The 14,380-nt window shown below is 38.1% G+C and overlaps 1 long non-coding RNA gene across 1 annotated transcript; it reads left to right on the forward strand.

Moving 5' to 3' along the window:
• The first annotated feature begins 8,306 nt into the window (after window positions 1–8,306).
• LOC123824698 lies at window positions 8,307–12,830 on the forward strand. Its single transcript, XR_006786738.1, has 2 exons — window positions 8,307–8,407; window positions 12,205–12,830. It is a non-coding gene; the product is annotated as an uncharacterized LOC123824698 (long non-coding RNA).
• Window positions 12,831–14,380: the final 1,550 nt, after the last annotated feature.

A 14,380-nucleotide genomic window follows, 5' to 3' on the forward strand; every position in this document is an offset into this window, starting at 1 on the left:
ATATTTAAATGTTTCCCCTTGGCATTTTATAGTTGTTGCATAAATTAATACCAGAAGATATACAGGAGCAGTGTTTCCTCCCTTTCTCTTATTTTGCCAGGAGCCCAGAGTGACTTTGTTAGCCTTCAGGCCTCTTCACAATTTTCCTCCAGTTTTCTCTGACAATATAGTCTCCTAATTTCAAATGTAAAACAATTACACTAAAAAAGCACAAAAATGCATAAATAAGAAAATAAAAATTAACTATAGTTTATAATTTAGAGATTAATGTTTAGGAGTATATTCTTCCATGGTTTAAGAAAAATGTTTTGTTTTATAATTTTCTTTTTTCACTGACATGCATATATGAAACATTTTTGAGTCCTTAAATATTCTATAAATTATCTTTAATATTCCTTATCCTGATATTTTGATAATCATTATTTATTTTGACAGTCTTCTAGTTTGGGGTATAAAATACAATGTTTTTTTACTCATATTAGCATAAACACCAGCACATTACTTTCAAACGTACTTTAGGATAAATTAATTTCCAATGAGTGGGCTGCCGTAAGTGTATAGAGAAGGACATGGACTACTGTGATGTTTAAAATCCTAAAGTTCTGTTGCTTGGTTGTTTTGTTATTTGTTTTTTGTTTTTCACTTCCATAAACACTCAGTCATTCCCACCAGTGAGCCTACAACCTGATCCAATAATTTTGGGGCAACAATACTGTGTGCCTAGAAAGGAAGTAAATAAACAAATCTCCAATCTATAGTGTGCCATGGAGAAAGAGTGTAGTTTTTAAAAATTATATTTTATTGATTATGTTATTACAGTTGTCCTGATTTTTTCCCCTTTGCCCCCTTCCACCCAGCACCCTCAGGCAATCCCGTTGCTTGAGATTCCTACTTCCCCAGGCATTCCCCCACCATTTTTCATGTTCATGGGTCATGCATATAACAACTTTGGCTACTCCATTTCCTACACTGTAGTTTACATCCCCATGTTTATTCTGTTACTATCTATTTGTACTTCTTTATCCCCTCGCCTCTTCACCCTTTTCCCCACACTCTGCTTCCATCTGTCAACCATCAAAACACTCTTCATTTCTGTGATTCTTCCTCTGTTCTTCTTGTTTAGTTTGTTTTTTTTAGATTCAATTGTTGATAGATCTATATTTATTGCCACTTTATTGTTCATAGTTTTGATCTTCTTTTTCTTAAATAAGTCCCTTTAATATTTCATATAATAATGGTTTGGTGACGATAAACTCCTTTAGTTTTTTTGTTGCCTGGGAAGATTATCTCCCCTTTGATTCTAAATGACAGCTTTGCTGGGTAGAGCACTCTTGGCTCTAAGTCCCTGCTTTTCATGACTTTGAATATTTCTTGCCAATCCCTACCAGCCTACAAAGTTTCTTTTGAGACATCGACTGACAGTCTTATGGGAACTCCCTTGTAGGTAACTAACTTCTTTTTTCTTCCTACTTTTAAGATTCTCTCCTTATTTTTAAACTTTAGCGTTTTAAGTATCATGTGTCTTGGTGTAGTACTCTTTGGGTCTAACTTGTTTGGGATTGTCTGTGCTTCCTTGACTTGCATGTCTATTTCTGTCACCAAATTAAAGTTTTCTTTCATTATTTTTTCAAATCAGTTTCCAATTTCTTGCTCTTTCTTTTCTCCTTCTGGTGCCTCTATGACGCTAATCTTGGTCTTCTTCAAGTGTTCCAGAGTATGTTTATACTACCCTCATATTTTGGATTCTTTTTTTTTCTTGTTCTGATTGGTTGTTTTTTGCTTCCTTATGTTCCAAATCATTGATTTGATTCTTGGCTTCATCTGCTTTACTATTACTTCCCTTTAAATTGTTTTTTATTTCAATTAGTGTATGCTTCATTTCTGACTGGATCTTTTCTATGCTGTTGAGGTTTTCACTAAGTTCCTTGAGCACCCTTATAACCAGTGTTTTGAACTCTACATCTGATAGATTGCTCATCTCCATTTTGTTTACCTCTTTTTTCTGGAGTTTTGATCTTTTCTTTCATTTGGGCCATGTTTCTTTGTCTCCTCATTTTGGCAGCTTCCATGTGTTTGTTTCTATGTATTAGGTACAGCTGCTTTGACTCCATGTCTTGGTAGTGTGGTCTAATGTAGTAGGTGTCCTATAGGGTCCAGTGGCACAGCCTCCTCTATCACCTAAGCTGGGTTCTCGAGGCATGCCCTTTTTATGGGCTGAGCACACCCTACTCTTGTAGTAGAGCTTTGGTTGCTGTTAGCAGATCAATGGGAGGGATTTACCCAGGCAAATCAGCTGCAAGGACTGGCTGTGACCACTGACCACCAACTTCTACCTTCTGTGGAGAATCAGCTGTGCAAGGGCAGGGTGGTGGTTCTCCAATGTGATCTGTAGTTGTTCCCTGAATGTGCTGGCTCTTGAATTTCCTAGGTGTTGCAGGCCAAGGTAAACCCCCACCTATTTTCTGCCTGGGGCCACCCTGCATGAGGTATAGAGCAGTCTGAGATGTTTGCTACTTTTTCTTGGATTGGAGATTCCCAGGTGAAGCTAAGTTGTGAATCTAAGTTGTTTGCTGCTAGTGCTGGACCTGGGGCTCACTGAGGCCAGCTATTGCTTGTTTAGTAGGATTAAGGAAGTTGTGAAGCATGAGCCAAGACCAGACATTCATATGGAAAAGCAGCTTGGGTGGCCCTATAAGTTGGGTGGGGCAGCATCTCTGGGGATTTCCAAAACAGATTAAACAGTATTAGCCAGGGTGATGGAATTTCAGATATGGTACCAGCTTGCCAGCTCATCCGGGGAGGGTTTAGAAAAGGGACAATGGCCTCTGCTCACCTTGATGCCAGACACTTCAGTTTCTCCTTGGATGCTACTAGTGCCTTTCAAGCTGCTACCCCAGTGCTGGAACTCAGAGGAAGGAAGTCTGAGTGATCTGTGTGTGGGTTCTATAAGAGGAACTGTTTGGGGCTCCAGAAGTTCTTCCACTGACTCAGCTCAATCCCCACTGGTTTTTGCAGCCAGAAGTTATGGGAACTTATCTTCCTGGAACTGGAACGCTGGCCTGGGGGGCCTTGTGTTGGGCTGGGACTCCTCACTCCCAAGATACCCTTGCCGAATTTTTATCCACCACATGTGGATGTGGAACCAGCTGTTCTATGTCTGCACCCCTCCTACAAGTCTGGATGGATGTGGTTTCTTTAATTTCATAGTTGTAAGATTTCCATTCAACTCAGTTTCTGACAGTTCTGAGTGATGGTTGTTCTATATTTTAGTTGTAATTTTGATGTGGTTGTGTGAAGAGGCAAGCCATGTCTGCCTACTCTGCCATCTTTACCAGAAATGGGAAGTGTAGTTTTTCAATATTTGTATAGTTATGGTAATGTAAATGTTGGTACTGAGTTAATAAAAAAAATTGAGGTGTAATTAATTTGGGAAGATGGGCAAAGAGGAAATAGGTGTCCTGGTGTAATTGTGCCATGAGTTGTGCTCATTAGGATTAGGTTCACTGTGTATAAAATAAAAATGCAAAAGATAGCAGGCTTAAATAAACTACAGATTTATATCCTCTCAAGTAAATGATGCTGAAAGCTAGACTGCTAAGTAGTCAGATCCAGACATATTTCAAATCACTGCTTTGTCATGCTAATGTGTTACCTTTATCCTTGTTGTCCAAAGTGACTGCTGGAGCTCTATCCCTGACATCTGCAGTCCGAGAAGCAGGAAAGAGGAAGGACAAAAAGGAGGCTATTTATTTATTTATTTATTTATTTATTTTTATCCTCACCCAAGGAGGATATGCTTATTCATTTTAGGGATAGGGGAAGGGAGGGAGAGGGAGAGAGGGAGGGAGAGAGAAAAACATCCATGTGAGAGAGAAACAACAATTATCTGCCCACCTCACCTGACCAGGGACTGAACCCACAACCCAGGCATGTGCTCTGACTAGGAACTGAAACCTCAGCCTTTCAGTTCATGGGACAATGCTCCAACCGACTGAACCACATGGGCTGGGGTACTTTTTCATTTTATACATTTAATAATTGAATATAATACTCATAGAGAAAAGTGCCATATCATGAGTATAGATCAATAAATTATTGTGAAGGTAACTCACCTAAGTAGCCATAAACCAGGTCAAGGAATAGAATATTACCAACATCATAGAAACTGTTCTTATGCCCTCTTCCAATCCTCAAAGCCTCCCCCTCCTCTTCAAAGATAAACAAAATTCCAACTTTCACCATTATCAATGAGCTGTTTGCATTTTTCTAAATGGAAATATTCAGTATTTATTCTTTTGTGTTTGGATTCTCTCATGCAACATTATTGTTTTGTGAACTAATGCATGTTCTTGTAAGTAGCCACATTTTATTCAAATACTTTAAAATGTTGTTTTTGTTCTTCTAGCTTTCCTTGTTCCTGCTGAGAAGTAACTAGTAAAACTTATTGAAATTTTGAAGGTACTCTGCCTTTCTTCTTTTTGACCTTTGATGTTGAGCAGTTTTGCTATGATATACCTATGTCTGGTTTTCTTTGAGTTTTTCTGGCTTGAGATTTGTAGTGATTCTTGAGCCTATGAACTGATCTTTCATCAGTTTTGGAAACTATGAATCGTTCTCTCTCCAAATGTTGCTTCTACCGCATTCTGTTCCTTCCCCTCTACTGCTGTTACAGAAAAGCGACTCAGACAGCATCAGAGTTTGCGAAGTGGAGTTTTATTCACACATGCGGACCCAGAGGAGACCCTGTCTGAACTCTGGGCCCCGAGCTCAGGTGGGGGCTTGCTTACATTCTTGCTGCCAAGGCAGAAGTAGGAGAAGGGAGGGAGGAGCACAGTCGCAGGCGGGAAGCCTGGGCTTACAGAAGCAGAAAGCGGTGGGCGGAGGGAGGGGCGGGGGAGGCAGGCGGGCGGGGGAGGGGGGGGGACACGGGGCAGTTAGCGTGAGACCTTGAGATAACTGCTATCTGGGAATGGCTACTGCTCAGCTGCTATGTGAGAACAGCTACGGCTCAGCTATGTCCTGTCACACTGCTGCTGCTGCTCCTCTGCGCCTCTTCCTTCTCCCCACTCCCCTCCCCCCTTTACTCTCCTTCCTCCTTCCTTTCCTCCGATTCCTTTATGCACACATAAGTCAGTGTATACGCCCTGTGTCTCTTAATATTTTTCCTATTTCCATCATTTTCCTCTTTTTAAGGTATGTCTTCTAACCTACCTTCTACTTTACTCATTTGTCCTTAAACAATAAATAATATGTTACTAATCTATTGAGATCGTACTATCAGTTATTTTATTTTTTTAGTGTTAGAATTTTTATTTGGTTCTTTTTAATAGGGATTAGTTTTTGATAAGACTCTCAATCTTATCTTTTATTTATTTAAACGTTTAGACATCATTTATTTATTAATATAATCTGAAGAGTAAGCTCATGCTGTCTTCTCCAAGAGAGAATTTATTGTTGCTTCTGGCTGGCAACTAGGGTTAATAGAAATCCTGGATCATTTCAATCCAATGAAGAACTAGGATGACTTGAAGCTCTATTTCCTGTAATTTTCTGTAAAGGTTGGTTTATTTCTGCTTCATCTTTTTGCTTAAACTATAGTCAGTCACAGCCCCAATCTAAAGTTTTGGTGGTTTATCAGGACTTCTCCCTTTAGAGGGTCTTGTACTCCAGCTTTTATGTGTTGAGCCCAATAAGTATCTCAACAACTCTGCTCATCTTCTTATGGAACTTTTCTGGAATATGCAAATGTCCTGCTCTGTATAGCCCATTTATTCCCCTAGATTCACCTGTTTCTCACTATTATATCTTTCTATAGCTTGATAGATTTTCCCAAGTTCAAGTAATTAATTAATTGCTCCCCTTCCTGTGCCTTCAGCCCTAGTGGCACTAGGGGCTTCCTAGTTGTTCCTAACCCTAGGGACTGTACCATGCCTTTTGTACTATTTTCTTTAACCATCCACACAGCTTTGTAAACACTCTCATCATTAAGCACATTTCAATTACGTTTTTGAGTGTGCCGTCTGTCTGTTGCCACACGCCCATGGAAACACACCCAGGGGGAAAATGTAACCACAAGTGCTGCTGTACTCACTTCTCTGGGTTTCCTTATCTTGGCCCTGTAATTTTTCCTTACCTTATTAAAATTTTAATATTCAAACTTGTTTTATTTTTTCAAAATACATGTACTACTTAGCCTTTCTAATTGTGTATAGTGGCAGCACTCTTGTGAATTACCTAGCCCATTATTCTGAGAGTGGAATTCCCCCATGCCTGCATTTTAAGGAAACTATTCCAAAAGTTCACAGAATATTTTTTAGTCAGTCATATGATTGGTCACATGGTCCCACCTGCTCATGAGGGAGCCTGGAAAATATAATATTTCACCTACATGGCAATGTATTCAGGTTAAAATAGGAGTTCTGCTACTATGGAGCAAAGTGAGACCGCTTATTGGGTGTTTATTGCAAACCAGGCATTATGTCCAGTGTTGGAGATAAAACAATGAATAAAACACATATAGCTTAGAATATAGTCTACTTGTTTATACTTTTAATATAGATCTTTTGCTTTTTAATTAAGCTTTCCCAGTTTCCTTAAAGTACTTAGTGGCAAACAGAAAAAGAAATTATATTTCAAATATTGCCTTTCACAGAAGTTATTTCCTGTGATACATAAAGAGTGTTGTCTGGACATGCTACCACTCAATAAAAGTTAGTTATGAGGAAGAGGAATAGGAAGGTTATAGATCCAGAAAACTATAATTAAATATTCTACTTGAAAATAACTCTGTACCCTGAGACGTGGGGAGGTGCAGTAAACTGAAGGGGGACGATCAAGAGACCTGGATGTGAGTTCCAGTATTTGCCATTTTCCTTGGGCAAATGTGTCTCTCTGGGCTGCTGTGTGCTAATTTATAAAATGGGAAAATAAAATCACATCTTTCTATGTCACTGGAGGTTGAGTGGATTAAATAGTATAGCATGTGTGATAATTCTTTGAGTTATAAAATTACTATACATAATATTTTATTAAGAAATTGCCTTAATTTCCTCACCATGCCTAATGACCCATTTCATTATTAAATGCAACATGTGAGAACTATTTTTATTTGTCAGAATGCAAATACAAGGGATGTCTGAGACAGGCATACATTTCTTTTTTGGGAGGGAAAGATGCTTAGTGTTTAGAAATGGTCTGTGCTGGTGGATCTGCATCATCTCTGTCATTTCCAAAGCTGTAATAAATGGGTGAACTTGATAGTAAAATCAAAAATAGCTTCAGTATATGGTAATGGAAATTCATAAAGGTACTAGGAAAGTAAAAAAAATGTTTTCATCTAAATATTCTCTTTTCCATCTCTGTACTTAACATGAAATTTCTCTTTGAAAGTTATTTCTTACTGTTGTTCTTAAATTTTAAATACCTTTTCTATTCTTTTTTTCTTAATAGAAAGAAAGAGTGAAATATTGACTCTTCTTTTTTCTTAATAGAAAGAAAGAGTGAAATATTTTTAGAAAAACAAAATATAGCAGGCTGATAATTCCTGGCTAGTTTCAGAGGACATGGGGTGTCTTATGCAAGATAACATTTTTAGGGCCCAGCAGTGGTTCAAAGAGCACAAAACCAGGAGTGGAGCTCACTGCCCTTGAGTCTTTGGCTCCCCAGGTTGGAGTGCTGAGGAATGGAGGGACTGCAGCGGGACTGTGTTGCATGCCCTGGTCTGTTTTAGTATGTTCAATATTTATTGATTTAAAGGGAATAATGATGGTAGTAAATATTTATGTAGGATTCATAGCATGCAGGCAGTATTCTAGGAGGTCTGTGTGTGTGCGTGTGTGTGCATTTGTCCATTTTATCATAACATTTTATAAAATAGGTACTGTTATTACCCCCAATTTACAAAGAACAGAGGGTTTAAGTAAGTTTCCTCATATCACACAGCTGGTAATGTAAACTTCTATTTATTTTTCTGACAGATGACAATTTATTTGGTTTGGTGTCTGGAGAATCATCATCTAGGATTTATGACAGGTCCTACTGTAGTATAAGAATGAAATGAAATGTTCAATACTTGGGTAGGCACAGAGAAAAGGGAATGAGCAATGTTTTTCCTGAATGGGCACAAGGAGGAAGGGAGATGCAGTCATATCTTTTGGTCCAGGCTGAATCTCTCTACTGTACTTTGCAACAGAATTGATAGTTACCATTTATAAAATACCTTTTATATGTGAAGCAATAAATTGTACAATTTGTATATATTTCTCATTTAATTACCACAATAGCCCATTCTGTGTTATTTTCACTTTACAGGTGATGAAATGAAGACAAAAGGATTTTGAGTAAATGATAGAATGATGAAATTGCCTAATAATTTTTTATTCTTTCAACTGGGGCTCAGAAATTTTAAGTAAGTTCATAATGGTGGGTGGCATGGGGTTGAAATCATAGACTGTTCAATTTCAAAGCCTAGAAAGTTATCAAAAGGAATTGGTGAAATTACACAAATGCATGGGTGCTTCTGCCAAATATGTTATTAAAGTAAATAGAGTGGGTGAGTATAGTTGAAAATTGATCATGTATCATGCTTGTTGAGTAGATGCCATGGAATGATAACTAATTTTGTTCCTTGTGTATTTTGCTGTATCAGAGTCTCAGAGTTCACCCCCAAAATGGTGATATGCTCATGTTTAATTTTACTTTTATTTATTCATTTATTCAAAAATACTTCACACTGACTCTGATCCTACCCCTTACATCAATTAGATGTATCTCTATTACTGATTTTTAAGGTGCTCAAAGTTGAGTAGGTAAGATGGTAAAACAAAGAATGACAACTGAACACATAGTATACAACTCTCATTTGTAGGCTTTGGAGTGGTTCAGGAAGAAATCTCACACTGGAAGTAGTGTCTGAGCAGAGATTTGAAGCATGCATTGAATTTTCCCAGGAGGTCTGGGTTGGGGGTTGGGGAAATGCTTTCAACCATAAGGAAAAGGATGTGATTTTAAGATATTACTGTGTGGAGAAAAAAAATAGAAAAATAGTGTTGCCTTGTCTAAAAATTGATCACTCTCCTAAAACAAGTGATTTTTAAAAAAATTTGTACTAACACAATTAATTCAAAAGCATGTTTCTAATTTCTCAAAAGGATATGTACTTGCAAGATTCTTTGTGGTAATATAGATCCATCAAGATAATTTCTCATTGTTTTCTATTTGTAAGCCTTAAAGACATTTGTCTAATAAAACTGAGCTTCACTAAGCATATTTCAGGATTGTTTGTCATATAAATTGCAGATGTATTTTGCTTGGGAAGGTAGAAAGCTCAGGATACATTAAGGTAGAATGGTTAAGTTCTAAATTGACTATTTGTGATGGATGATAAAATTGCCTACCAACACTACCTGGCAAATTTAATTTGTTCTTTCAAGACTCTGCTTAGACACTACTTCCTTTCTAATCTTCCTTTCCTAATAACTGAAGAATCTTTAGAAATATTATCTTTTATCACCTAATCAGTGAAAGTATGTGATATATAGTTATTTATTTCAGCCAGAGGAACACCATCTTCTTGGTGAGAAATGTAAGAACAAACTCCACTCTTTCTACTGATGCTTTCTTGACTTTTTTCACATGACCAGGTGCTATGCTGATTTGCTTTATTTCTTGCCCATTCCAATCTCTCATTTTGTCCCCAAAACTCTTCTACTTTGTCATCTCTCTTACCATTTAGGTTTTATTCTAAATCACCTGTTTCATTGGCAATCCTTTGTCCAGTCATAAATATGGAGATTTTCTTTTCTCTAATGCCCACTGCTTATGAATAGTGGGTTCATGGGTAAATTCTTTTCTTGTCAGAGAACTTTCCCAAATGGTTCTTCTGCTAATCAATTTCCTAATCCAATCACTTCACACAATTCAATGCTCCTGTGGGTATTCATTTGTTCGGGATCACAGACAATCCAAATTAATGACACCATATAAAACCCAGATGCCTTATGAGCATGTATGTGAGTGATTGGGCTAGAGGCAAACAAGTCTTAAGCATCAAAGAACCTTCAAATTTTTAACCAAAAAAGAATTTAGAGCTCACCTAGTTCAGTCCCTTCATTTTAATAAAAAGCAAACCTAACTAACACAAGCCCAGAAAGGACAGAAACCTCCTGTAGAAAGAAGGGCAAAAGCTTACTTGATCTTGATTTTCAGTACAGATATAGTGGAGTTTCACAAAAAAGAGAGAGGGGAGGGGAGAAGGGGAGGAGACTAAGCCCAGAATTTCATAGCAAGAAAGGGAAACCAGATAAGAAGGTAGAACCACAGCTCAGAGCTGGGCCCTGATATCCAGGGCTCCCAGTGCAAATGTGTTGAAATCAAGTTGGCTTGGCCTTTGGTAAAATATAGATTATTTTGAGTCTTTTAAACAATTGGCCTGGAAAGCACTATCATGTCTAGTGTGTAACAGCATCTCTCATTTTGGTTTGATTCTTTTCACTGGAGGGCAAAGAAATAGAAGGAGATGACATTTCTAACTTAATGATGCCCTGAGCTCCCAGCCAGCACTTTGCAGGTCAGAGAAAAGAGACATACATACAAATTTGGTTCTTAAAAGGCCCTCCCAAGCTGTTTAAGTTGAATAATTCAATTCTCTGTAGGGGAAGGGTTGGAGGACTCAAAAGAAACTGAATTTTACCGCTTGCTGAGGAAAGCCCTTTTTGGCCTCTTAGTCTCACAATTAATTGATATCACATCTTAGAAAAGGAAGCTCTGTATGATAGAATCTGCCTACGTGTATTTCCCTGTCATTTGCTTAAATACTTGTTTTTCCCTCTCAAGGACTGTCATTTACACCAGAAATTTGAGGTCATTTTTATTTTGTTCTTTCTATAATAGCTTACAAAGTCTTTTTTTCCTATCCTAGAAAGATCCGATTAACCCTTCTGAGTGCCATACACTTGTAAGGAGAATGTTAACTAAGATTCCCTCATGTTCTTCCTTCGGGACTCACAGTAAAATGACGGCCTCATATTGGATCACTTTGGTCATCACTCATGCCAAGAACACTCTCCTTCCCTTTGCTACCTCGGAAGTGTGGAAGCTGAATTCCTGTCCTTCCTTTTCACCTCTCCTGAAATGTCAAGGCTTCCTTCTGAGTAGCTATAGGATGTGAAATATATTTGCTCTCCACTATGGTAATTTCCCTTAGGTATAGAATGTCATTCCTGGTATTTGAGCAGCAATGAGGGGTTTGGGTCACTCCTTTAGAATCCATAGTACAATACTTCACAGGAAAATGCAAAAAAGTGAATCTCATACCTAATTCCACGTACCAACTGCAGTGGGAACAGAAATGTGGAAGTTAGAGTCAGGGAGAAACTCAATTTTAAGTTTGGTAGGCTGCCTGCTGCTGAGGTAAAGAAGGCATGCATCTGAATATAACCTCATGTTTGCAGATTTTCCCAGAAAGTTATCTGAGGCTGTTAAAACACACCTGGAACTCATGAAATAAGCAGCAGTGTACAGGGTCTGGCAGAAGTAACACCTGCTTGGGTGTGGTAGTAGGATAATAATATGGGTGTAATAACTTAGAGTTTTAATTTGAACATTTCACCTAAAATGTCATATGGTGGCTTGAGTGTAATATTGTTTTGTTACAGAATTACATGCTTATGATTTTGTAATAAGAGATTTTGTAATAAAAAGGGGTGTTAGTTGTGCTGGACCCTGTATTTATTTAGCCACCTTGAAGGAGATGGGACTGAGTAAGTCATGCTCGTTAAACATATGTTCATATTTTTGCAGGTTCACTTGGTGTCTAATACATATAAACACAGATACATACATACATTTGCCCCCAAGTAATCATTATGGTCAGTGTGTAATTTGCTGCCTTTATGCAGAAAGATTTTAGAGTGAAAGTGTTAGCTATTTTACATTCTAAGACAAGTCACCAGGTGATGATTGATCTTTCATTCCTTAATAGCAAACTACTCAGCCAGTGTTAGAGGCAGAAAAGATAAAAAGCATATACCCTCAATATGTACTTAACTCTCATTTGGATTTATTATTTTATGGAGTTTGTGAACCCTGGACCTTAAAGGCAAGATTCTCTAAATAATTTGTTTTAAAAAAACATAATGAAATTTGGCCTCATTGATTATTGAATAAGTAACTTGTACCTTCTATTTCTTATGCTCTGTCCTATAGGCCAGTGAAAGTCTAACACTGGATGAAAATGGACCTACAGTACAAGGTGGACTTGATGGTAGAGAAGACAGTCACAGATGTGGCAGGGTTTACCCAAAAGTAGTTCATCTCAGGTTTGCTCATGTGACTGAAATACCAGCATCACTAACTGTTGCAGGACCCAAAGGCAGTGGCTGCAATGCTTCTCTGGGGGTAAAATGGAAATGCACTGAGCCATTATCAAAGTGAGCTCCTTGGTATGATATGCTTTTTTTGTTTCCTAGGAGAACAAATTTGACATAAGAGAATATGGTACATGTGATGGCATCAAAAAAAAAGAGAGGAAGAATGGAGTAGGAGCAAAGTTTCCATCTGAAATGACTGGAGTGCTGCAGAGGGGCCCTGGAGAGTCACTGAGGTTGCTGAAATGGGAGCAAGGGAGGCACCATGATGACCTTGCAATATTAGCTCCTTTTTCATTCTTTCTCTGCATCATAGTCTTCAGAGAAATTGCTTATATACTGAGAGCACACTGGGGTTGAAGGATTAATATTTTGACACCTTTGTAGCACATGTGCAGCCACATATAGAATAAGGAATCTGTGTTTTCAGGACAAATATAGCAGTCTTAGTTTGGACTATTGATACTTGGTTTCTCATGTGTGGTTGTTGTACATTACGTGGGACATCCTGCTGCTGGGCCAGCTGGGGACTAGGAGGACCTTGGGTGTGTGGACTCACTCAGCTGGGAGGCTTTCATCAGGAAAATCCCTCTGGGATTCCACCCTTCTATAAATATGTGTCTCCTTGTCCCAATGAAATGGTAATAGCAGGGGCACAGTCTGAATAAGTGCTAAAAAAAAGTTATATAGCTGGAGAAACTTTATCATCAAAGCTCATCAAAAGAGCAGGCATTTTGGCAAATCTGAAAGCTTAGCCAGTGTGGATTCCAGAACTGTCTTCACACACACACACTTACACACTATATATACACACACACACACCACACACACACACACACACACACACACACACACACACACACTTGGGTTTTCAGAAGATTAAACATAATATAAATACGAGATCTATCAATATTTCAGTATATATTTAATACTCACTACAATCCTGTGAGATAATTGGGAGACTAATAAATGCATAATTTCTGTGGGTTTATCTCTGTGTCTGACCTGAGTATCTTTTAAACCAAGGCTTAAAGTGAAGGCTAGAGGATCTAAGAGGTTTGCAAGTTTGACACCTTGAAAAGCCTGTGTTGTTGAGAGGTAGAAGAGGAAAGCACAGGCTGGGAGGAAGACAGAGTTGTGATAAAGAGTTTGGGTTTTGTTCTTAGTGGAGAGAACAAGAAAAGCAACATGATCAGAACAAAGATCACTTGACTACTATGTGCAGAATAGATTGGGGTGGGCAGGGAGAGAGCGGCAGGCATGGATGAGAGGAGACCATTAATCAGGAAGCTGTGCCAGCTGTCTTGGCAATGGTGACTTTGACTAAGGTGGCAGCAGTGGAACTGGACAGAAGAAAATGAAGTCAAGACATACTTTGATTCCTGCCTACCCCAGGCTCTGCCTTCGTATCTACAACCTGCAACAATCCTAGAAAAAATTGGAAACCTGACAGAATGTTTACATATAAATCTTGACTTGTAGAAAATGTGGTTTTTGATTGAAGCTATCTTGGGCTCAGAGATTTAAATGATGCCATCTCAAGCCTAAGACTCTCTGAAAAACTGATATATCATTTAGTTAGGCAAAATACACTTCATATGTTGACTTTCCTTTTATTTGATAGTTTCTAACTCTTTGAATCAAGAAAGGATCCAGATGCTGATATAACGACATAAAATTCCTTGATCTAGACATCTGGCTGTGAAAAGCAGATGCCAACCTTTCCAAATAAAAGTGATATTTTCTAGCAAATACTAACATTTATCATTCAAATATATATTTTTCATAAGCACCTCATAAGGGACTTGTTTCTTAAAAAGCCTTAATTCTTTACATCTGGAAAGAAGTTTCTTGAGTTCTATAAGATGCCATGATTCTCTGTTTATCTTTATATTCCCATTACTGTCACCCCACCTCCAGAATGATAACTGAGTGAGGCCCATAAATCACTCCTTGTCCCCTGTATTGAAAATAATAAGAACACCAACTCAACCAACTGGTAGAATTTATTTTTC

This window comes from Phyllostomus hastatus, unplaced genomic scaffold (assembly GCF_019186645.2).
Source record: "Phyllostomus hastatus isolate PE091 unplaced genomic scaffold, TTU_PhHast_1.1 phas_contig_118, whole genome shotgun sequence".
NCBI classification, from domain to species: Eukaryota; Metazoa; Chordata; class Mammalia; order Chiroptera; family Phyllostomidae; genus Phyllostomus; species Phyllostomus hastatus.